Below are 26,438 nucleotides of genomic sequence, written 5' to 3'. Positions count from 1 at the left end.
GGCTGCCAAGTGCCTTGGACTGTCCTGCCCTGATAATGCCCCCCCCCTCCACCCTATCAGAGAGGCGTCTGTGGTCACTGTGGTCACTGTGGCTACCGGAAGGGGCTGAGTGAAGGATCTGCCTTGAGTCACTAGTGGGGAGACCATCCACCAGGAAAGGTGCTTTTTGCATGCTTCTGTAATCATGATCATGTGAGACATGGGCAGCTGCTGGAAAGACCACTGTGTGAACAGAAGCCACTGAAGGATCCTCATGTGAAAGTGGGCCAGTAGGATTAGAAGAATGGCTGCTGCCATGGAACCCAGAGTTTGAAGGATGACCCTGACCTGGATTCTTTTGCTCTGCATTAGAATTTGTACTTGTTGACGAATTGTAGACACCCTTTCTAGCAGAAGCCTTGCGGACATGTTTCTTGTGTCTAAGTCTGCTCCTGTGTAGGTGATAGATTGACAGCACAACAAGGCAGATTTTTCAAAGTTTATTGTAATGCCTAGCTGGGAGCAGATTGTGATTGTGTAGTCCCTGGCTTGTAGAAGTTGATCCCTGGTAGTAGCAGTGAGGAGCCAGTCGTCTAGATATGGAAACACCTGGAATCCTCGACGTCTCAGGTGAGCCGTGACCACTGCCATACATTTGGTGAACACCATGGGGGCTGTGGTGAGACCAAAGGGCAGAGCTCTGAACTGGTAATGACTGGCTCCCAGCCGGAAGCGAAGACATATCCTGGAGCACCTGTCCATCTTGATGTGGTAGTACGCATCCTGAAGATCTATCGAGCACATCCAATTGTCCTGACCCAGAAAGGGTAGAATGGACTGTAGCGTGACCATCCGAAACTTTGTTCTTTGTACAGACCTGTTTACTCTGCTGAGATCCAGAATCGGTCTCCAGTCCCCTGTCTTTTTTGGTACCAAAAAGAACCTTGAGTAAGTTCCGGATCCGTGCTGATCTGCCGGGACTTCCTGGATGACTCTCTTTTTCTAGCAGTTTTGAAACTTCTATTACTGCTTGGTCCTTCAGATTGGGTGGAACATCTGGAGGGGATTTCCTTGATGGTAAGGGGGGTTGACAGAAGGGAATTTTGTAACCTCTGGATATAATGGACCGTACCCATCTGTCTTGTGTTAAATTTTGCCAGGCTTCCGGGTACAGTGAAAGTCTTCCCCCGACTGCCTCCAGAGGTGAGCAGCCGAGCAACCCTTCAGGGATGCTGAAAGGGCTTATCAGAGAAAGATTCTCTGTTGCCCTGGTTCTGTGGACCCCCTCTGCCACGAGGGCAGCGTCTGTTGTTATTGTTTCCCCCTCTGCCCCTGGAGGAAAAATCTCTACGTGTGTCAGGCAAGACTCCCTGGGATTTTCGGAACCACATTTTGCCACTCTTCTGACCTTTAGGGTACGGTCTAGAAGGAGTGGAAAAATGGACTCCCACGGCAGAGAGAGTCTTGCCTTCTTGCTGACACCTAGTCAAAGTGTCTTTCACCTGTGGTCCAAAGAGAAAGGAACCATCAAAGGGGATGTTGGTGAATGACGCTCGAAAAGGTTCCGCAAAATTACACAGCCGCATCCATGCATGCCTCCTAAGGGCCACACCCGTACCTGCAGCTCTACTCGCACCATCAGCTGAGTAGGAAATGAGCCTCATGGAGGAGTTAACTATAGAATTAAGAGTCACCAGCTGGGAAGTTACTTTAGCTTGAGCCCCCTCAGCTGATGGATCTTGAAGGGTATCTCCGAGCTCTTTAAGAAGATCCCTCTGAAGCCGGGTAAAATGACATAAGTAGTTCAGTGACCTCATAGAAAAGGTCGCTGAAGCGAACATTCGCTTCCCGTATCTGTCCATCATCCTAGACTCCTTGTTAGGAGGATGGACAGATGAAGAGGTCTCTGCTAACTCTTTTTATTGGCTGCTGCTATCACCATGGCATCAATAGGAACACCTTTGGTAAGGAACTGCTTACCCTGGGGTGCTGTGACGAATTTGCCAGGTCTCCTCGGAGTTGGTTCCACTGTATCCAGAGCTGACCAAGCCTTTCGAGCCACCACTGACATAAGTGGATCGAAAGGCGGAGAAACCCAGGAAGGCGAGATAGACAACTTAACATTGTTTGTTAAAATGAAATTTAAATCCCAAGGAGGTACTGGGTGTTTCAGAGGAGGGCTTAACATGATTGTGCCTTTCAAAATGGCTTTGCAAAGTCTATGAACCATGACTGGGTGGTCATTATCTCCTATATGAAAATTTGAGATTGCCGCTAGTTGCACTTTTACTGAAGCTACTGCTGCTCCATCATTGAAAATATCTGCTAGAAATTGAAGAATAATATTAACTGGTGCTGTAAAAGTATCTATGTTTCTACTGTAAGCCCATATTACAAATTTCTTCCACTTGCTTCTATAAAGTTTTTGAGTCGATGATTTATGAGACAATAACATTATATCCTTGACTGGTGAGGATAGGGATGGAAACCTGGCAATTAAGGGAAATGAAGCAGCCAAGATGTTAATCTCAAAGTGTCTAGGCTGGGATGAACCATTCCTGACAGGTGTGTCAAAGTCTGGAACCGGGTCCAGAATCCAGGGTTTGTTCCAGAGATGAAGCTGAAGAAAGAGAAACCAGATCTGATGAGGCCAGTAGGGGGTAATTAGGATAATGATTGTCTCCAATAAACTTGCTTTCTGTAGGAGATTTGGGATTAGACGAACAGGGTGAAATGCATAAAGAAGTCCCGTGGGCCAATTGTGAACAAATGCATTCCTTGGTGACTCCCCCAGTGGGGAGATTAGGGCAAAGTAGTTGCTGCATTTGGCATTGCTGGGTGATGCAAAGAGGTTGCAGCAATGCTAGCCCATTTGCGAACTATCACAGCCGCTATCTTCTGACTGAGGGACCACTCATTTGGCCATAAGATGGCTCTGCTTGATTTATCCGCAATCACATTGGATCTCCCCTGGATATGTGTTGCTATTAGAAAGTGTTTGGAGGCTATTGCCCAGTGCCAGACCCTGAGAGCTTCTAGACAAAGTGGGTAAGACTTGGTTCCCCCTTGTTTGTTGATGTACCATACTATTGACATGTTGTTGGTCTGAATTGCAATTGTCCCTGTGGGAAGAGAATCCTGAAATGCTTGCAATGCTAAAAGCACTGCTCTCATCTCTAGGACATTTATATGCAGGTGACCCTCATGGTCTTACCAGATTCCTTGAACTATCTTCCCCACAAAATGCTTCCCTCTCCCTAACTGGGAAGCGTTTGTGTCACTGTGGCTAGAGGCTGTAGGAGAATAAAGAAGCGGCCCTGTAGAACTGATTGTGAGTGGAGCCACCTTTGTAGATCTTTACTGCAAGCCTCGGTTATAGTTATCTTGTGGGAAACAGAAGTTCCAAGATCGACCACTGAGCAAACAGCATCCACTGGAGAACCCTCATATGGAGGCGAGCTAGAGGAACTAGAATGACAGAAGCAGCCATTTTCCCTAGCATTTGTTGAACCAGTTTCGCAGTGGCTTTGGACTTTTTTATGAGTGTCCTGATGAGATGAAAGAGATTGTGTACTCTGTCTTGAGAGAGTCTTGCTATCTGAGTTGTAGTATCTATTTCTGCTCCTATGAATCTTAAAAATTGTGATGGTTGTAGCACATATTTCTCGTAATTCACTGTAATGCCTAGAGAGGAGCAAAGCTGAAGGACATGATCTCTTGACTGGAGCAAGTGATGCCTGGTCGAGGTGGATATGAGCCAGTTGTCCAGTTATAGGAATACGAGGACTCCCTTGCGTATCAGGTGAGCCACTACTACTGCCATACATGTGGCGAACACTCTGGGGGCTGTAGTGAGACCAAAGGGCAGAGCTTGGAACTGGAAGTGACTGGCTTTCAGCCGGAAGCGTAAGAACCTCCTGGACCATCTGTCCAGTTTGATATGGTAGTACGCATCTTTGAAGTCTATAGAGCACATCCAGTTGCCTTTTCCCAGGAAGGGAAGCATCGACTGCAGTGCTACCATCCGGAACTTTGCCTTATTTACTGATTTATTTAAGCTGCTGAGATCCAGAATGTGTCTCCAGTCCCCTATTTTCTTTGGAACAAAAGAAATCTTGAGTGGGTTCCAGAACCTTTCTGGTCTGCTGGGACATCTTGGATGACCTTTTTGCTTAGCAACGTTTGAATTTCTATAGTTGCTTGTTCCTTTTGACTGGGTGGAACATCTGGAAGAACTTTGTTTTCAGGGCTAGGAAGGGGGAAAGGGGTGATATATCCTCTGGATATTATGTCCTGCACCCATTTTTTGTTTGTTATGTTTTGTCAGGTTTCTCAGTGCAGGGATAATCATCCCCCAACTGCCTCCAAAGGGGAGCAATTGGGCACTCTTTCAGGAGCACTGGAAAGGTCTCCCAAAGAAAGATTCCCTGGAGCCTTGGTTTTGCGGATCCCCCCTGCTGTGAAAGCGATGTCTCCCATTGTTGTTCCCCCCTCTGTCCCTGTGGGAACTTTCACCTTGTGTGTCCTGATAAGACCTCTGTAATTTTCTGAACCACATTTTTCCACTACCTTTTTGGCCCTTGGGAAAGGGTCTGGTAGGAGTGGAGAAATGTGCTCCAATGGCAGACAAGGTTCTACCTTCTTGTTCACACCTGGTGAGTGTTTGCTTCACTTCTGGCCAAAGAGGGATCAGCCATCAAAGGGGATGTTAATGAAGGAAGACTTGAAGGGCTCCATGAAATTCCAAGCCTGTCTCCGGAGAGAGCTACCTGAGCTTGCTGCCTACTCATTCCATCTGCTGCATAAGTAATCAGCCTCATGGAAGAGTTGACTACTGAATTTAAGGTAGGAGGCTGAACATTGACTTTCTCTGCCACTGCATCGGCTACAACTGCTTGAAAGAAGTCTGATAACTCTTTAATCAGGTCCCTCTGAAGTCTTGTAAAATGAGTTAAGTAATTCAGGGACCATAAGGTAAAGGTCACTGAGATGAAGACATGCTTCCCATATCTATCTATCTATAGTCCTGGAGTCTTTATTAGGAGGATGGATAGAGGTACTCTTTTCAGAGAGTTCCTTCCTGGTGGCCGGCGCCACGACCATGGCATCCATTTCTACACCTTTTGTAAGGAAATTTTTATCTTCGGGGGCAGTGATGTATTTATTTGGCCTCCTAGGAGTAGGAACTATGGTATCTGGGGTCTCCCAAGCCTTTCAAAAGACAAGGTAGATTAGCTCATCGAAAGGAGAAGTAACCCAAGAAGTTGAAGGGTGAGACGCAAAGGCCTTAAGGATTACTGACTCCTCAGCAGAAGGGGGTAAGGACTGCCAATCACCTCTCTATTTCAATAGTTCTAGGATATCTCCAAAGGAGACATCTTCAGGAGGTGATTGTGGGGACCCTTCTGCCTCATCAAGGTCAGTATCAGATGTAATAGACTCTTCTGGGGAGTTCAGATGCTTCCCCTTACATGTGCTCTTCTGAGGGACCTCTTCAGTGGGATACTCTGGAGAGGTTTCAGAAGAGGGAGCAGTACCCTGATGTATGCCCTGAGTCCTAGTGTGTCTGCAGACCTGTGGAGAGGGTACGTGAGAAGACAAAGGCATCCAACGTAAAGAGGGAGGAAGAACTGATGAAGATTGAGTCTCAGACAGTGAAGAAGTCAAGGCCCTCCTTATTACCTTGAAGGCAGACCCTCCCCACTCTGAAGAGGTCCCTGGATCCGACACACAAGTTGTCAGCACCAAAGGTCTCTCCAGAGCCAAAGAGGGCAGCTCTGAAGCAGAGGTAGGAGCCGAGGTCACCCGAGCCGAGGCCCTCAGGGACAAAATCAGCTCTGAAGAAACACAAAAAGTCTCCCATGGACCCGACTGGGGAGTGCCAGTTCCTAGAGGTCTCCTGCTCTGAAGGCAGGGAAACGCTCGACGCTGATGTTAGACCCAGGTAGGTTAGAAGCTGACACTGACACAATCTGGATGCCAGAATCTTCTAGCTCCGAAGCAGGAGGATGGACTGGAGGAAGAACTACGGCAGGAGAAAGGGTTTTTGTCTGAACCGATTCCTTTGGACTCAGACCCACAAGAATTCTAGACAAGGCATGTGTCTTTAAAAGTCTCTCCACGACTCTGTCCATGTCTTCATCTGACAGACTCCTGGTGGACTTAATGGATAGGGAAGGCGATCTTGAAAGGGCCAAAAGCAGAGACAGTAGCCTAGAAGAAATCTTTTCCACTGAAGGAGTTCGGCTCCTGTGTTTCTGCACCAAGGATGTTCTCAGAGGTTGTGGAGATCCTTGCCCAAGGAGATACTGGAGCCAGGAGTGGATGTCGGATCTGATGGAGCTTTTCTATCCATCAGTTTTGGAGCTTTCTGCTTCAGCTCCAATGAGGATCTCGGCTCCAGTGAAGGTCTATTTGGTGGTTTGTCTGATTTTTCTGCAGATATAGCCTCAGAGAAAGGTGTTTTCAACAGGTCTTTCAATATTAATTTGTTCTTATGTTTTATCAAAGCCCGATGGTTAAAATGATGGCAGATGGAGCAAGACTCCTGTAAGTATATAGCCCCTAAGAAATATACGCACAAAGTGTGCGAATTGCTAAGGGGGCATTTTTTTACTGCACGTCTTGCACTTTTTAAAGCCTAAAGGCTTGCTGTCCTTTTGAGACATTATCAAGAAAAATAGGAAGACAGAAAGGTACAGAATCACTCAGATCAATTTGTCCTCTAACTTAAACAGATTTAAGGTACTCTCTCACACAGAAAAAGGTTTAAAGTCCAAAGGTTCAAAAGTTTAAACGTTTAAAGGTTTTAGTAACAAGGAGAGGAACGTCCTGTAACTCAAACAGACATCCCTAAAATGCCCTCTAATTTAAATGGACATATGGCGATAAGGATGCGCTAAAGGGAGATAAAAACAGAAGAGAAATATAAAGAGAAATATATATGAAATATAAGAAAAAAATATACTAGAAAATAGCTATCAAAAAAGTTTGCACTTAGCCTAGAGCTATGACTGACTGAACCTCTTTGCTGCGAGGAAAACGAGATCTGAAGTAATCAGGGGGAGTGATTATATGTAAAAATGTAGCCCACAAGCTTTGCTGAAAGCCTCGAGCTGGAATATTGGACGAGACGAATCCGACATATTGGATCTGACCCCACAAGTGAGAATAAAGGTGAGACTGACAACATCACATCCACAATTACTCCAGCTTGCAAACATAATTTAACACAACTTTAAGACAGTTTTATCTTAGTTTTATCAACTTTTTTTCCTGAAAAGTAATAAGTAACACGCCCGGTAAAAAGTTACTAAAAGTCACATGACAGTCACTCTTCTTGGTGTAAACGTAATGCTTTTACAGAAAAAGTTAAAGTATGTGGAAGTTTTTTTTCTCTTAAGGGAACTTATTTACCCAACAATGGAGAAGCATCAGCTGACCATTGATTCTTGAAAGTCTTGAAGAGGAGCGTTCTTCAATGACAGGAAAGCTCTGAAGGGCTTGAAGCCCAAAACACTCTTTTTCTTCAGCTCTGTATGAGCTGGTTAACAGTTTGGGTGCATAGAAGGTGCACTTATGCTTTGGAAGCTAGATGACTGTTACATCTTTAGCAGGATATAACCCTACTGCAGCAGTGATCATTTCCCAAATCCCTCTAGCCACACCCTTATCTTCCTATTTCTGCACAGGGTTCAGAGTGGCATGTTAACAGTGAGAATCATCTAGAGACAATGTTGACACTACCAGGTGGCTAGCCCTGCCATGGTTATTCTGCCATAAAACACACACACACACACACACACACACACACACACACACACACACACACAAACTCCACTACGACAAATTCAGTGCGTCCAACCCACCTATGTGATGAGATATTTCTTATGGGTGAATGATTTCAACTTAAAGTACATTCAAAATTTCTCATTTAATTACAAGTATAAGTTAAACAGATATGAATTAATTTTACTTGTGCATTACGTATGAATTAAGACATAGAAGTTTGCATTTGTAATAAAAAATAGATTAAAACAAAAAAATACTCTCCTGTTATCACAATAATATTTATTTTAGTCATGCAAGAAAAACTCAGGTACACAAGCATAATTTTCACCAATAGATCTGGAAGTTTACACTGTAACTTCCAATGGGTGGAGCCTAAGCTATTTCCTAGAATCAAATGATGTCCTCACATTGCAAACAAAGAAAGGTTCATAACTTTGGAACCACAGGTATTACTAAAAAAGTACAAATGGGGTATTACTAAAAAAGTACAAATGGCAAACTCTTTACCACAGACTATTTTTACAGTAGTAGTTTTCTTTAGGCTCTAGGTCTTAAACTGAAATTTATAAGTCACGGTAAACACAGATAACTATTAAGTTTGTAATATTTTGTAAACAACTTATAATATCTTAGCAGCCACTCAAGTTACACACATACTACCAGGAGTATTTTGTTCACAGAACTGAGAGCTTTCATATGAGGCTAAACAGTTCTGTATGTGATACTTGGTTGTTCAGATATTTAGAAAAACATGGAATTTATAACAAAAATAATTAAATATTATATAACACACAATTAATATCTCTTTTCCTGTACTATACAGAGATCAAATACCACCACAGTTGTGTTTGCCATTGTGTAAGCTTTAAGATGAAATATTTTAATACTTTGTATGTAACATGGTTTTGGAATTGTTAATGCAAATATGAACAATTAATATTTGATGTCAATAGGATGTAACTGCAGAAACACCTGGAGGAGTCAGCTGTAATGAGTTAAGACTCATATTCGGGCCTTTCTCTAATTAAATGAGTTACTGGCATTGAAACACATGAAAGTAAAGAATATATGAGTTGACAGCATGGCATCAGAATATAAGGAAAACTTTATATTCTTTCATACAGTGGAAAAAGTACAGTTGCACAAGTCCTACTTACCTGTAAAAGTAGATGTTCAAATTCCTCACTGCCTAATAGGCAGCATCCTCCCACCATCCCAGAGTTTGTGCAGAGTTGAGGTGGGTTTGAACCACTGATTCAGTTGTTGTTGAATTTGGCTTTTATATGGCATTGTGACTGGCTGCAAATTTATTCTTGCTAGATGATTCTAGCTTAAGGTACTTTCTTCTCCTTTGAGGAAGTAAAAAAAAGACTGAGAACTCACTTCCTGGAACAACTGAAAGCTTCCCTGCCTGGATATGCTCAGCCAATCAGCTGTTACAGGAAGTGAGAGGGAGGGGAGTCTAAGCTTTTGAAAGCTGACCAGTACTGATTTACCTTGGCAGGTAACCCAAAATGCCACTGAGACAGTGAGGAATTTGAACATCTACTGTTACAGGTAAGTAAGACTTCAGCAACTACATTATATCCATCATTCCCATTGCTTCAGTGGCATTTGGGGTAGATTCCCAATGCTTACACTATCTGGAATGTGGAAGAATAAGGATTCACAAGCCCCTGAGAAGGGTCCTAGTAAAGCCTGCTCTGTACCTTGAAAATGAATCCAGTTTGTAATGCTTTGTGAATGTATGAAAAGAGGACCATGTTTCTGCCTCTAGAATGCCTCTAGAGTCCATCTCTTTCCAATTTGCCATCGAAAAGGATAAGGCCCTAGTCGAGTAAGCTTTAGTCTTGCTCAGGAGAGATTTATCATGGTGAGAGTGATAAGAAGCAATAGCAAAAGGCAACCACTGTGCATTACTTTGCTTAAGTAAGATGACGCTTCTTAGCCCCAGTATAGGAGACAAATACCGGTTTGGCATTCCTAAAGGGCTTTGCACTGTCAAGACAGTCCTGAACTGGGACTTCCAAGATGGCTGCATACTGAGTAACAGCTTAATTTCAGCTCTGCCAGTGTGAAACAAAAACACAGAAGGAAGAGCCAGTTAAGTAATTTTTGGGGGGTAAATTTCAGTAACTGGCTAATAAGTGCATTGCCTGGATAACAGCAAAAAAAGAAATTCAGAGAACCTGAAAGAAAATCAATCGCAAAAGGTGAGTAAAAACACTGACTGGAAACAATTTTGCAGATGTCCAGCAAAAAGCAGTGAAAGATCCAACTTTGATGCCCAACATGACTTTCAGTAACCTAGAGGAAAAATAAGTCAAATGAATTCAGAGCTAATTAAAATAAACATAACACTGATGGAGTATACCAACTCAGATAACAAAAGGCTGGATACAATGGAAGAAGTTTTAGAAAGATATTCAGATGAAGTGATAAAACTGCAAATATCAGAGGTCAAAATTAAGAAAAGGATGGCTGAATATGATACTTCTCAGGAAGAGATGCTACAAAAAAATAACAGAATTAGAGGAAAGAGCAGGCAAGGAAAACCAGAAATTTTCTGCTGTACCAGAGAAGCTGAAAGGAACAAACTGTATTTATTTATTTATTTGCAGTTTGTTTTCCAGGATAGTCCATTGGGCCACAAGGAGCCCATTTTCAATGGAGTCCTGGAGAGAAAAATCTCCAGAAAAATACGAATACATAGTACAGAAAAAATACAAATCTATTGTACACATTTCAAATAAACATTTCAGAATACATAAGTAAATATAATAAAAAACAGAAAAATGATTTTTTTTCATTTACAAATGACATCAGATTAATTCAATAAAAGCAGCAATAAGAAAAAAAATGCATTTTTTGAAGGAATAATAACATTAGGTAACTATTTTAGTAGTTGGTCAAATACATCATTGGGGTGTAGAACTATAGGAGGCAGTGAAAGGCACAAAATAAGTTTGGGAAACTTGGAAGAAAGTGTAGTAAGACATTCGGTAGGATGGGAACAGGAGCATTATGTACAGCAGTATTAATTCTATGAAAGCACAGATAAGCAACTGGACTGGTATTCCACATCAGGAGTTGCTAAGTGAAAGAGCACATTGTGTGTATGCTCAAACCCAGCCAAGAGAAGGCAACTTAGACCTTTAATAGTAAAGATGCAATCCTACCACAAGAAGGAGTTGATTCTGATGTGGCAGAAGGACAAAAGTACTAAAAGTGGGAGACAGTAAAGTGTTGTGAAAAATGATTACTCACTATAGACCAGGCAGAGCAGGAGTAAATCTATTCACTAATCACATAATGTCTAGAAGCAGGCATGAGATTCAAACTTCTGTATCCAGCTATCTTCAGAATATTATTTCTAGGAGGAACAACATTATTATTGATGCAGAACATGCTAAGGAGGAAATACAAAAATATGTCCAACAAAAACTGACTGTGAAACCAAAGGAGATTCTGCTCCTTATTCTTCTGGTAATAAAGACCATAGAGTGACTTTGCCAGTGAAACCTTTTCCATTGTTTCAACAGAAAATGCCTGAGAGAAAGAAAAAAGCACAAGAGTTGACTAGAAAAAAAATGAGAGTACATTGGAAAGGAAGCAGAGACTGCATTTGAGAGATAGAGATAAACAGAAATAAAACTAGCCACTTGGAAACTGACAAATAAATGTGGGATTATAAAGCATTAATTATATTTGTGAAACATGACAGAACAAGAAAACCAGGAAATATTGGTATTTCTGACTTTGTTAAACTTGTAGGGGACTCAAAGGCATATGGTTCATGTCATTAATGTCTAGAGAAAAACTTAGGACAGGGGAAGTGAAAGGAAAGAGTTAACTGTAAGGAAATAAACTTTTGCTCATAACAGTAATATTTGTATAGTGCATGATAACTGCATGCTATAAAGAAACGTGTTCTCATTTATTTTTAAGTGTAATGGAAATACTAAAGTAAACAGGTACCCTTGTCCCCCCCCCCACTGTTTCTGTTTCTCCTTAAGTTTTAAGAAATGTAGGCACTCCACTGTTAAAAAAGGAAGTAAACCCTGTTCAGAAGAGTATGATAAAAGAAAAATGATGTGCTTTTTTTTCTCATTCTTGTATAGGGGAATTTCTAGATTAAGACTCTTGGCTTTATCTAGTAAAAAGAAGTTATGTACTCACCATAACATTCCATGTTTGTTGTTCATCTCGCCATTCATTCTTACTTGGATGGCTTCGGAGCCGATCCTCGGCTCCGACTCGGCTGAATACACAGCTGGAAGTCTCAAACTTGGCTCATGGCAATGTAGGTATCCCATGATGCAGTGGTGCAACTCTCCAGATCTTGTTTGCTGCTAACAGTACTAATGAGTAATATATAGGTATGACCCCATGTCAAGGAGAAAACAAACAGTCAAAGGAGCTCATGTCTAACAGGAAAGATCACCACCAGGTCCTCTAGGCGTCCTTGGATGGGGGACGTGGGGGTCGTAAGAATGAATGGCGAGATGGACAACAAACATGGAACGTTATGGTGAGTACATAATAGGTTCATAGGTAGGTCCTGGGCTATCTGCCTGAAGGCATTTCTAAGCCTAGCCAGAATGCATTGGCTTTCGCCACCCTCTTAGATTAGTTCCCTGTGCTTTTGTCCAGCAGAGCCACTGAAGTGATCCCCGGGGTAAACTTTCTGTTTCCCATCCACGCGTCAAGGTTTCTTTTGAAGAGTGTTAGCGAGGAGCTCTGCCTAATGTAGATTGGAATTTTGTTCCAAAGCATGGGAAGTCTCTGAGACAGGAATCTATCCCTCCAGCATTTCCTGTTTATTGTTGTGGTGAGGTTTAGATCCCTAGAGCGTGTGGCTCGAGGGGATAAGGTTTTCTTTAGGTGGAGCATGTCCATCAATTCTGGGTTGGACATGGCCTTGTATGTCATGCAGAGATCACCTCTGAGAAGGTGGTATACAATCGAGTACAGCTGGAGTTTCTTCAGTCGAGCTGCATAGGTCATCTGTTTGAGGCCAGTGATCCTCTTGGTGAGGTACTTCTGTGGTCTTTCCACCTGTTGCAGGTGTCTTGTAAGGTACATCCCAAATGGGGCATTGTACTCTATGATGGGTCTGATGAGTGATGAGAAGAGGGGCACAATGACCTCTTTTGATCTGGATGCGAACCCTTTTGTGATTATGTGGGCCACGATAAAGGATTTTCTAACCACTTTGGCAATGTGATTATCAAAGGTGAGATTACTATCTACTTGGGTCCCCAGATCCCTCATTATGTCTTCCGTATTTACGGGACTACCACCTATGTGGCAGCTTGTGGGTACTTTGTTTTTTCCAAAGGGGATGATTATGCACTTTTTGGCATTTAGCTTGAGGCCATGATTTTGATACCAGGTATTCGTCTCAGTGAGACCCTTTTGGAGGATGTCTGTGTCAGCCGGAGAGTCAATTATAGCCCCTAGTTTGCAGTCGTCTGCGAACTTGGTCAGCCATAGTCCTCCTGTGTTTGCCTGTACCTCTGAGAATTATATGCCGAACAGGAGGGGTCCTAGGACTGAGCCCTGAGGAACAAAACTTGTAATCGGTTTAGAGTCCGATCTAGCTCCCGCAACTCTCACTATGTGGGTTCTGTCTGTGAGCCAGCTGGCAACCCATCTTGTGATGTAGGGGTTTATGTTCAGGCTGGTGAGCTTGTCTATAATACCAGAATGGGGAATGATGTTGAAGGCCTTAGCGAGGTCTAAGTAGGCTGTGTGTACCACCTTTCCCTCGTCTATAGCCTTGGTAACTGTCTCAAAAAAGTCCACCAGGTTTAGGAGGCATGATCTGCCCTTAACAAAGCCGAACTGGGTAGGGTCCAGTGTTTGGAGGTTCCCAGTGTCTCTGTTAATGAGTTCCATGATGATGATTATATAACATTAAGTATTCTGTTTTTTGCTTATTTCTGAGTTATTTATAGCACTTTTATTTTACTCACTGTGTGTGAGATATTAAGTAGAATTTTCTACAATTGTTAAGCATCTGGTTGGGTTTGTTTGTTTTGATTTTTGTTTCTCACCCTCCTACTTGTAGGCTTTGCAGTTGCCCGCCCCTGCTGTAAATTTGATCTGGGACACTCCTCCCAGTCAAGTGTCATTACCTCATTCTACCTATTCCAGGGAGAACATTTGAGAAGGCCAACCCAGTTAGCTTCTGTTCCTCCTTTCCACGTTACAAAAAAAAAAAAAAAAAAAAAAAAAAAAATTATATATATATATATATATATATATATGTATATGTGTATATATATATATATATATATTCTAAGCTTGTTTCCTGCCTTTCCTATAAGTTGTCTAGTCCAGAAACAGATTTGCAATACGTAAATTGTAGCTTGCTACAGATCTCCCACCATGCTCCAGGATTCCCACTCCTCATTTCTTGATACACTGGAAAATATTAGGGTACGACCTAGCATCCTAATAATGGGCGATTTCAACTACCCCACCATTAACTGGGAAAACTACTCATGTACCAACTCTTGTGCTCACCGTTTTCTGGAATTCATAAATTCCAATGCCTTGGATCAACTTATCCACACCCCCACCAGCAGCAGAAATATCCTAGACCTGGTCACTACCAACATGGGCAACCAGTGTACCACAACAGAGGTCAATTCCTCGTTGGTCAGATCCGACCAGAAGCAAATCACCCTAGACATCCACATCCCACCCCCACCCCCCATTAGGGAAACCACTGTAAAAAAATTCCCCAAAGCCAACTTCATGTTTCTTAAGACAGAAGTGGCAAACTTCACGACACCCATGCTGACGGACAATAGAGATACGACCGCTGAATCCTATACAATTGCACTTTATAAGCACTTACATGAGTGCATGGATCATGCAATCCCTAACAGAACCAAGATGCTATCCTCCAAAAAAAGGAAGCCAATCTGGTGGTCCCCTGCTATAAACAAACTCTACAACAGAAGAAAGAAACTGTTGCGAAAAAGAGTAAAATCCCATGATTGGAGGAACTCCGTGGTCAGCCTCAGTAAGAAGCTGAGATCCCTCATAAAATCCTCCAAAGCTAGTTAAGAAAACAAAATCGCCACTAATTCTAAAGACAACCACAAAGCATTCTATAGCTATGTCAAGAATCTCAATGGCAACACACAGACCTGCGACAGAACCAACTGATATTGGCAACATCCTGGCAGATAGGTTCAGTGCTAACTTTACCCCTCTCACATCCCCTAAATGGCCCATCTCTATACCGGAAGAATGCAAAGTACCTGTAATCAAGGCTGCACAGGTAAAAAACACACTCTCCAAAGCCAAGAACACAGCATCCATGGGATCTGATAACATCCCAGGCTGCGTTCTACATGAACTACAGCACGAAATGGCACCCCACCTAAGTACCATGTTCAATCATAGCCTGACCTCAGGCTTTGTGCCCACTGAATGGTGCACAGCAATGGTTATCCCACTCCACAAAGGGGGAGCCTCCATGGACCCTGGGAACTACCGGCCCATTAGCTTGACGAGCCTGGTCTGCAAGGCTATGGAGTGCATCATCATGGAACTTATAAGCAATGACATTGGTAATCTCCAAACTCTGGACCCTACCCAGTTTGGGTTTGTAAAAGGCAGATCGTGTCTCCTAAACCTGATAGACTTCTTTGAAGCGGTCACCAAAGCCGTAGACGAGGGTAAGGTGGTACACATAGCCTATCTAGATCTCGCCAAGGCTTTCGACACCATCCCCCACTCTGGAATTATAGACAAACTCACTAAACTAGGTATAAATCCCTATGTCACAAGATGGGTTGCCAACTGGCTCACTGACAGAACCCACACTGTGAAAGTAGCAGATTCTAAATCCAACTTCAGACCAGTAACAAGTGGAGTACCACAAGGTTCAGTCCAAGGTCCTCTCCTGTTTGGTATCTACTTCTCTGAAGTACAGGCTAACACAGAAGGTCTTTGGCTAACAAAGTTTGCAGATGACTGCAAACTAGGAGCCATAATCAAAACTCCTAACGATGTGGACATCCTACAAAAGGGTCTCACTGAGGCAGGTGCCTGGTGTCAAAGCCATGGCCTCAAGCTCAATGCCAAAAAGTGCATTGTCATCCCTTTTGGTAAAAACTCTGTACCCATGAACTACCACATAGGCGGTAGTCTACTTAACACTGAAAGTGTGATAAGAGACCTTGGGACACAGGTGGACAGTAGTCTCTCCTTTGATAATCACATCGCCACAGTAGTCAGGAAATCCTTCTATGTGGCACACCTCATCACAAAAAGTTTCTCATCCAGGAAAAAAGAGGTCACTGTTCCCCTCTACTCATCACTCAGACCCATTATAGAGTACAACGCCCCTTTTGGTATGTACCTCGCAAGGCATCTACAACAACTGGAAAGGCCACAGAAATACCTCACAAAGAGGATTACAGGCCTCAAACAGATGCCCTATGCAGACCGTCTCAAAAAACTCCAGCTTTACTCTGTCGCATATCGCCTACTCAGAGGCGATCTCTGCCTAACATACAAAGCTATGTCAAACCCAGAGCTGTTGGACATGCTCTACGTAAAGAAATCCCAATCCCTCTGAGCTACATGCTCTAGGGACCTAAACCTTGTCACCACAATAAACAGAACATGCTGGAGGGATAGATTCCTGTCCCAGAGACTTCCCATACTCTGGAACAAACTACCTATCTATATCAAACAAAGCTCCTCATTAGCACTCTTCAAGAAAAATATTGATGATTGGATGGGAGATAGGAAATTCACCCCAGGGATCACTTCTGTGGCTCTGTTTGACAGGGGCACAGGAAAATAATTTTCTTGGGTGGCAAAAGCCAGGGTACCGTTTGGCTAGGCTTATATAGACCCTAGGGCCAATAGCCTAGTACCTACCTATGAACCTATGAGCTCCATCGCCTTGCAGACCAAGCTAGTCAGGCTTATAGGGAGATAGTTCACAGGGTCTGTTGTGGCTCCACCTTTGTGGAGCGGCGTAACCATTGCTGTGCGCCACTCTATGGGTACGTAGCCCGTGGAGAGGCTAACTTGTTTATGTTATGTTGTCCTGTCTCACCTTCTTTCTTACTTGGATGGGACAGTGTCCCTAGCATCTTTTTCCCCAGATGGCTCACAGGAGTACATCTTTGAGCACAGTGGAACCAAAGGAGGCCCTGTCCCTGGAGGCCAAATCCACTTTGTATCCACTTTGTAATGAGTGATAAACATATACCCACATAGCTGCAGCACAAATACTGTCCATAGACATTCTAGCTTGGAAAGCAAAGGATGTAGCTAATGCTCTGGTTGAGTGACCTCTAATTCTGAATGGTAACTTTCTATTATTGGAAATGTAGATAAAGGTGATACAACTTGAAAGCCAATTTGAAAGGGTGACTTTAGATACTGACTTACCCTTTTTTGCCTCAGAGAAGGAGATGAATAATTGATCAGATTTCTTAAAATCCTTAGTTCTATGCAAATAGAATCTGAGCTGTCTATGCATGTCCAATTGGTGGAGTTTATACTCTGCTTTGTTGCTATGATTGGGGAAAAACACCGGGAGCTCAATGGCTTGATTGATATTGGATTGAGAGCAAACCTTAGGTATAAAGGACGGATTAGTTCATAGCGATACCCTATCCTTATGAAAGATCTGATATGGAGGTCTGATTGATAGTGCTTGCAATTCTGAAACTCTTCTGGCAGATGTTACAGCTACTAGAAAGATGGTCTTCCAGGAAAGAAATCTGAGGTCACAAAATGAAGAGGGTTCGAACGGTGGCAATGTTGGTTGAGATAGGACAAAATTTAAATCCCAAGGAGAAAGTGGTTCTTTAAAAGGAGGTTTCAATAAGGAAGTGCCTTTTAAAAATGGTTTACAAAACCTGTGTGATATTAAGTTAGGAGTATGGTCACCAATGTGGAAATTCAAAATTGCAGCCAGCTGAGCTTTAATAGTTTCTGCAGCCAAGCCTTGCTGGAAGAGTTCTGCAAGAAATTCTAAAAATGGACTGAACTGGTGCAGAAAAAGGGTCAATGTTTCTAGTTTGCACCCAGTGAGAGAATCTTTTCCACTTGCTAGTATATAGTTTTCTAGTTGAATCTTTATGAGAGGACATCAATATGTGTTTGACTGCTGGAGTGAAGTTTTGAAGCCTGACTAAATTGGGAAGTGGAGCAGCCATGCTGTCAAATTGAGGGTGTGGAGAGAAGGATGAAGTGTTCCTGACAGTTTACTATTAGAATGTCGAAGCGAACTCCGTCGACTGTACTGTTGTCGAACTTTGATGGTGGCTGATGCGGAACCCTGATGGAAAAGCATAGACAAAAACTCCAGAACTGAAGCTATTGGAGCTGTGTAAGGATCAATGCCTCTGGAATGTGCCCAGATAGAAAACCTTTTCCACTTACTACAATAAATCTTCCTAGTGGATGGTTTATGAGAGGACGATAATATATGAACCACTTCCGGGGAGAAATTATGAAGTCTGACTAACGATGGAAGTGGAGTAGCCAGGCTGTCAACCGGCGGGTCATCAGGGAGGGGTGGAACTGTCCCGACATGTGTGTCAGTAAATCTGGTTGAGGGTCCAGAGTCCAAGGAGTGTCCACAGTGAATTGCTGAAGAAAGGGGAACCAAACCTGGCGAGGCCATTTTGAAACAATCAGAATCATTCTGCTCCCCAAGGATTGCGCTTTCTAAATCACCTTTGATAGCAAGGGAAACGAAGGGAAAGCATAAAGCAGACCGGAGGGCCAATCATGAACCAGAGCATCCCTGGGTGACTCCCCCTGTGGGGGGATCAGCGTAAAGTAGTTGCTGCATTTTGCATTGAGGGGGTTGGCAAAATGGTCACAGCAAGGCTGACCCCATCTGCTGAAGATTTGCTCTGCAACCAGGCGATTCAGGGACAACAAGTAAGGCATCGGGATAGCTCTGCTTAGTCTGTCCGCAATCACGTTGGACTTCCCTGGAATGTGCGTTGCCACCAGAAACCGTTGGGAAGTTACTGCCCAATGCCACACTCGCATGGCCTCTCTGCACAGAGGGTAAGACCTGGTTCCCCCTTGCTTGTTTAGATACCCCACTACTGACATGTTGTCTGAGTGTATCGCAATCGTCCCTAGAGGAAGAACACTCTGAAGTGCCTGCAATGCAAGAAGCACTGCTCTCATCTCTAGGATGTTTATATGCAGATGTATCTCATGTTCTTGCCACGTGCCTTGGACTGTCCTGCCAAGATAATGCCCCCCCACCCCATCTGGGAGGTGTCCGTGGTCACCGTGGCAACCGGGATGGGTGGAACGAAGGGCTTTCCCCCATCCAAATTGTTGGTGCACAGCCACCAACCAAGGTCCTGCTTGCATCTGTCCGTGAGTAAGATGGGATGAGACAGTGGAAGTCTTTGGAGAGACCATTGAACAAAGAGGAGCCATTGGAGAATTCTCATGTGTAATCTCGCTAGAGGGATCAACATGATTGTTGCTGCCATGGTCCCTAGGAGCTGGAGAACCCATCTTGCCTTTGCTTGTCTCAAGGGCATCAGCATGTGTATCTGCTGTTGTAATACTCTGATCCTTTCCTGCGGTAAAAATGCTCGCATTCGAATGGTGTCTAATTCTGCTCCTATAAAGGTGACACACTGTGAGGGCAATAAGGCAAATTTTTCCCAATTTATTGTTATACCCAACTGGTGACATAGGTTGATGGTAGTGTCCCTGGTTTGAACTAGTTGATGCCTGGTGGGAGCGGTAAGGAGCCAGTCGTCCAGATACGGAAACACTTGGAATCCCTGATGTCTCAAGTGAGCCGTCACCACTGCCATACACTTGGTGAACACCCTGGGGGCTGTGGTGAGACCAAAGGGCAGGGCTCAAAATTGGAAATGACTGGCTCCCAGCCGGAAGCGTAGGTGACTCCTGGATGCTCTGTCCATTTTCACATGGTAGTAAGCATCCTTGAGGTCGATGGAGCACATCCATACCTCCTCTCCCAACAATGGGAGAATCGATTGTAGTGTGACCATATGGAACTTGGACTTGTGTACGTAGTTGTTCAGTTGGCTATCTAGTATGGGTCTCAGGTCCCCTGTTCTTTTCGGCACCAAAAAGAATCTTGAGTAAGTCCCTAATCCGATTTTGTCTGAGGGGACACGCTGGATGGCTCCTTTTCTTAGCAGCTGTGAGACCTCTGAGGCTGCTTGATCCCTTTGACTGGGTGGTATGTCCAGGATTTTTCTGATTGGCGGGGGTTCTGATGGAAACAGAATGATATAACTTCTGGAAATTATCCGTAGCACCCATCGGTCCTGGGTAATGCTTTCCCAGGCTTCCGGATATAAGGAAATTCAACCCCCGACTGGCTCCGAATAAGCACAGTCGGGCACACCCTCAGGAACGAGAGTATGGAGAGCCAAGAAAGAAATCGCAGTCTCCTGAATTGCAGGGGCCCCCGCTGCCTCTGGGGCGACATCTCCCTGAGTAAGCCCCCCTCCCCTGCCTCTGGAGGGGGGTTCACCTTGTGCAGCAGGAAAAAACCTCTGTGATTTCTTGAACCACATCTTCCCACCCCCACTGGGCCCTGGGATAAGGCCTAGAAGGAAGGGAAAAATGGACCCCTACGGCAGACAGGGTCTTTCCTTCTTGCTCGCACCTGGTGAGGGTGTGTTTCACTTTGGTCCCAAACAAGGAGGAACCATCAAAGGGGGCGTCAGTGAAGGAAGACTTGAAGGCCTCCGCAAAGTGACACAGGCGCAGCCAGGCTTGCCTTCTAAGGGCGACCCCTGAGCTTGCTGCCCTACTCGCTCCCTCGGCTGCATACGAAATGAGCCGCATGGATGAGATGACAATGGAGTTGAGGGTAGAGACCTGGGCATTAACCGTCTGAGCCACCGCCTCAGGAACGTTACCCGCAAGAGTATCTCCTAACTCTTTGAGGAGATCTCTCTGGAGCCGAGTGAAGTGAGACAGGTAATTCAGCGACCGTAATGTAAAGGTTGCTGATGAAAGGGTACGCTTCCCGTACCGATCCATGGTCCTAGACTCCTTGTTAGGAGGATGGACGGATGAAGAAGACTCTGCTACTTCCTTCTGGGTGGCTGCCTCCACCACCATGGCATCTACAGGGACTCCTTTAGACAAAAACTCTTTGCCCTGGGGGGGGCAGAAATAAATTTGTTGGGATGCCTGGGCACGGGCTCCACGGAATCAGGGTTCTCCCACACTCTTCGACAAATCAGGTCAAGAGTTCATCGAAGGGTGGAACACCCAGGAGGTGGAGGGCTGAGCACCAAAAGCCTTAAGGAATACTGACTCCTCCTCGGAAGGGGCTTTGGAAGGCCAGTCACCTCTTTGTTTCAGTATCTCCAGGATATCGGAGAAGGAAACCATCAGAGGATGACTTGGGGGATCCCTCCAATTCCTGGAGGTCAATATCAGAGGTGAGGGACTCATCTTGGGAGTCTATGTGCTTCCTCTTGCACGTTTTCTTTCTGGGGGGCTCCTCAGGCACAAACTCTGAGGGGATGGGTGATGATCAGAAGCTCTCACCGGAGTGGTGGGGGACAGAGTGACTGATCCGCCTGATGTAGCTGACGATCTGGCCAGCGCGGTCCGCATAGCCTTGAAGGCCGCCCCCCCCAAATCAGAGGAGTGACCAGTCTCCGAGGCCATAACAGGGGTCGGAGTTCCCCGAGCCAATGCACCGAGAGGGAGGCTCGGAACTGAAATGAGCCCCGAGATGTCCCTGTTGGGCCCGACCGAAGAATTCCGAGTCCTGAATCCCGAGGATGGAGCCGACGGGGTCAGAGCCAATGCCGGTACCGATAGAGCCGAATGGGGCATCGGAGCCAGCCTATAAACATCACGCAGCGCGGAACACTCTGGCTCCGAAGACAGAGATGCGCTCGGAGGAGGAATGGTCGACTGGGCTGGAGCCGAAAACAATTTTGCCAAAACCGGTGACTGAAGGAGCCTCTGAACCACCCTATCAACATCCACATCCGAAAGGGTCCTGGAGGATTTGGAGGACAGGGATGGGGAATGCGATCTCCTCTCAGGAGAAGCTGGTTTGAGACTGGGCGATCGGCTCCTAAGAGGTTCCAATACAATTGGAGCCGACGCTGGTTCCATCAATACCAATCCTTCCTGCGGCCCCGAGGACAGTAGAGCTGAGGAGGTCGATGCAGTTTTAGACATTTTCTCCGGGGGCTCCGATGAAGCTGACGGAGCCGGAGATCTCTTCTTTGACTTGCCAGATTTTGACTTACCACTGGAAGCCGAATCCATAGCCTCTTCAAAAGAGGGTTTCAATAGTCCCTTTAAGATTAGCTTATTCTTTCTCTCTTGGAGAACTCTAGGACTGAATGCGTGGCAAAAACTGCAGGATTCCTGCAAATGGATGGCACCCAAACAATAAACACAAATGGAATGCCCATCTGTAATGGACATCTTATACCCACATTTAGAGCACTTCTTAAAACCCGAAGGTTTGTGCTCCTTGATATCCTTAGACATCTTAATTACAATGCCCACAGCGCAAAACCAAGTCTGAAGAAAAAAACACACAGGCGTCTACTACCAAGAGGCGGGAACGACGCTAACAGTAGCCAACACTAAACAGTGATCAACAAAACTACAAGCTCTTAACAGGAGATTGAACAAAGCACACAAGGAGGAAGGAAATGTCCAAACCTCTAACTTAAACGGTCTAGACCATTCTGACACAAAAGGCAAAAAGAGGAGAACTAGGCCCTCTAACTGAAACGGGCCTAGCCCAAGGGAACAGCCAGAGGGATAAAACACAACAATCATACAATCACCAAACTCGACAAAAATACACAACTCTAGACAACTTAGACGAATAGCTATGAAAATAGCTTTTGATAGCAATCAAAACTTTCTTCAATACAAGAAAAAAGAGGGTACTTAGCCACAGCCAAGCGAGACCACATCCGAGCTACACGAGTGGCAAACGAGATCTGGGGATATGGAGCAGTGCACCATGGGATACCTGCTTAGCCCAGCCAATGAAAGACTTCGAGCTAGTAAAATTGGCTGAGTGGCTCTGAACCCACGGGTAAGAATGTAGGCGAGATAGGACTACATAACATCTACCTTTGCCTTTACCTTGTCCTTTGGAAGAAGGTGAAGTATTTGCTGTCTGAGGGCTATAATTCTGTTGCTTGGAAGATGTGCCATCATAGAAACAGTGTCTAGATTTGCACCTATGAAGGTAATATGTTGACAGGGCAACAAGGCTGATTTTTTAAATTGACTGTTATGCCTAGGTGAGCACAAATTTCCAATGTCACGTCCCTGGCCTGTTGGAGTAGATGCTTGGTGGTGGCAGTTAGGAGCCAGTCATCCAGATATGGAAACACTTGGAATCCAAGACATCTCAAGTGAGCCGTTACTACTGCCATGCATTTGGTGAACACTCTGGGGGCTGTAGTGAGACCAAAGGGCAGAGCTTGGAACTGATAATGACTGGCTCCCAGCCGGAAGGATAAGTTACTCCTTTATGCTCTGTCCATTTTTATGTGGTAGTACGCATCTTGGAGGTCTATTGGGCACATCCAATCGTCTTTCCCTAAGAAAGGACTGCAGTGTCACCATTCGGAACTTTGACTTTTTGACACATTCGTTTAATTTGCTGAGATCCAGTATGGGTCTGCAGTCCCCTGTTCTTTTTTGGCACCAAAAAGAATCTTGAGTAAATTCCGAATCCTTTTTGGTCTGCGGGGACTTTTTGGATAACTCTTTTGTCCAACAACTTTTGGATTTATATGGTTGCTTGCTCCCTTAGATTGGGTGGAACATCTGGGATTGTTCTGATCTATGAGACAAGATGGCAAAAGGGAATGGAATATCCTCTGGATATTATGCTTTGTACCCACTTGTCTTTTGTGATACATTGCCAGGTTTTTGGATAGAAAGATAAACATCCTCCAACTGCCTCCAGAGTAGAGCAAGTTGGCCTCCTTTCAGGAGCTCTGATAGGGACATCTGCGAAAGGATTCACAGTTACCCTGGTTTTGTGGACACCCCACCTCTAGGACGACGTCTACCATTGTTGCCTCCCCCTCTGCCCCTGGAGAAGGATTCACCTCGTGCATCTTGGAAAGCTCCCTGGGATCTTTTGAACCACATTTTTCCACTCTTCTGACCTTTAGGGTAAAGTCTTGAAGGTACTGAAAAACGTACTCCAATGGCAGAGAGAGTTTTCCCTTCCTGCTCACATCTGGTGAGTGTGTCTTTAACTTAAGGTCCAAAAAGTGAGGAACCATCAAAAGGGGCATTAGTAAAGGTAGACTTAAAAGGTTCCACAAAATTACACAAGTGCATCCAGGAGTGTCTCCCCAAGGAAACTCCTGAACCTCGCTGCCCTACTCGCTCCATCCGCTGCATAAGATATCAGTCTCATGGAGGAGTTGAAGATAAAATTTAAGGTGGACAGCTGGGAGGAGACTTTCTCAGTCATCCATGCAGCCAATGAACCTTGTAGAGTATCTCCTAGCTCTTTCAGGAGATCTCTTTGTGGCCTTGTAAAGTGTGTGAGGTAGTTCAGCAATCGGAGTGTAAAAGTCACTGACAGAAAGACACGCTTCCTGTATCTGTTCATCATTTGAGAATTTTTGTTGAGAGGATGAACAGAGAAGCATGTCTCAAAAAATTCCTTCTTGATGGCTGTTGCCACCACCATAGCATCTACAGGCACATCTTTTGTAAGAAAATCTTTTCCAGTGGGGGCTGACAAAAACTTGTTTGGCCTCCGAGGGAATGGTTCCATAGTGTCAGGTGACTCCCACTCCTTTTGACTAAGTCCTTTAGCTCATCAAAAAGCGGAGACACCCAGGAAGCTGAAGACTGAGATCCAAAGTCCTTCAGGTACACCGACTCCTCATCAGAAGGGATGATGGTTTTCCAGCCTCCTCTCTGTTTTAGGATCTCACGGATATCTGCAAATGAGATATCTTCACAGGACGACCGTGGGGACCCTTCTGACTCCTCGAGGTCAGTGTCTGAGATGACAGACTCATTAGGGGAGTCTATATGCTTCCTCTTGCATGTCCTCTTTCGAGGGGGGTCTTCAGAAGGGTATTCTGGGGTGGCCTCGGAAGAGAGGGGTTCACCCAATAGGGGTTCCCGAGGCTCTGAATCTCTGCCGTCCTGTGGATTGGGTGGTGCCAAAACAGTAGCCGGTGCCTTGGGGGGATGAATGCCAGTATCCTTGTGTGGAGCTGTAGAGGGGGACAGCACACTCCTCATCAGCTCGAAAGCAGAATCTACTGGTTCTGAGGATATCTCTGGCTCCAAGGAGACAAAGGACAACCCCAGCCACAGAGAGACCAGCTCCGAGGCTGATGTACGACCCAAGCTCACCCGAGCCAACACACTGAGGGGTAGGCTCGGAACCGAGGAAGTTCAGGTCCGAGCATCCCCCTCGGTGTGGACCAGAGAACCTCGGCTCCCAGACACCCCGGATGGCATAGAGAGTGTCAGAGCAGATATCAGTTCCATAATCTTTGAAGGGGGTGCCAGAACCAATGGGTCTACAGCAAGTGGTAATTGGCACTCCGGCTCCGAAGATCCAGCATGGCTCTGAGGAGAAACAGAATGACAGTGGATGTAACAGTCTTAGAAGGTGACAAAACCTGTTGGTTCAGAGCCGAGAACAATTTAGCTAGTGCCACCGACTTCAAAAGTCTGCGCACCACCCGCTCAATGTCATCATCAGATAGGCTCCTTGAGGACATGGAGGATAGAGTTGGTGAATGAGATTTCTCCAAAATGGGAGATCCGAGATCTCAAGGTAGGGGAGACCAGTGGAATATCAATTGACCAGCTCGGAGACATGGTTTCTTTTGGCTCTGAAGACCTTGGAGCCGAGGGACCAGGTTTGTCAATAATAATCATCTCCGTCGGTTCCGAAGCCTGTGGAGCCAAGAAGGTTGATGCCTTTGAAATTTTAGACAATTTTTCAGGGGGTTCTGACTGAGCCGAAGAGACAGGAGATGGTCTTTTAGTTGGTTTGTCTCTCTTAGAAGAAGAAGAGGATGAAGAAGAAGAAGCACTCTGTACAACTTCCTCAAAGGTTGGTTTCAAGAGCCCTTTGACAATCAAATTGTTTTTCCTCTCCTGCAACACACATTCGCTAAAGGAGTGGCAGAAAGTGCAATTTTCCTGGAGATGGATAGCTCCTAAACAATAGACACAAATGCCATGTCCGTCTGTAAAAGACATTTTCTGGGTGCATTTTTGACATTTTTTAAAGCCCGAAAGCTTATGCTCTTTCTACCTAGTGTCTTTAGACTTATAGGTTTATAATTTTTCAAACCTTGAATTTAATAAAGAACAATGTGATGTTTCTTCTAAAGGGTTTACTTATATCCCATGGCAACGTAGTAACATATCACAAACTTGATGGACTTGAAATTGTATACCTGTAAAATAAATTTTAAGGTTTTATTTCAGAATTCCTTCCCTGTTCAACCCACCAGCTCATTATCTATATCTAGCACATATAACCCCCACTTGTACCCTATGATCACCCTATTTGAGAAAATATGTGAATTAGATATTAGGAGTGCACTTTCCACCTATTGTAACGGGAAGGGTTACAATATCCAAGAAGGTATTCTTATAAAAGA

At 44.7% G+C, this 26,438-nt stretch overlaps 1 protein-coding gene across 1 annotated transcript in view; it reads right to left on the bottom strand.

The window, feature by feature from the left end:
* COL21A1 (collagen type XXI alpha 1 chain) overlaps positions 1–26,438 on the bottom strand; it is a 4,597,064-nt gene that overhangs the window by 2,239,981 nt on the left and 2,330,645 nt on the right. The gene's annotated exons all lie outside the window — the stretch shown is intronic.

The sequence above is a fragment of the Protopterus annectens genome, chromosome 2.part1 (assembly GCF_019279795.1).
Source record: "Protopterus annectens isolate FY-2018-M chromosome 2.part1, PAN1.0, whole genome shotgun sequence".
Taxonomy (NCBI): Eukaryota; Metazoa; Chordata; order Ceratodontiformes; family Protopteridae; genus Protopterus; species Protopterus annectens.
Note: the sequence above shows the minus strand (reverse complement) of the source record. Positions and strands in the feature narration are given on the sequence as shown.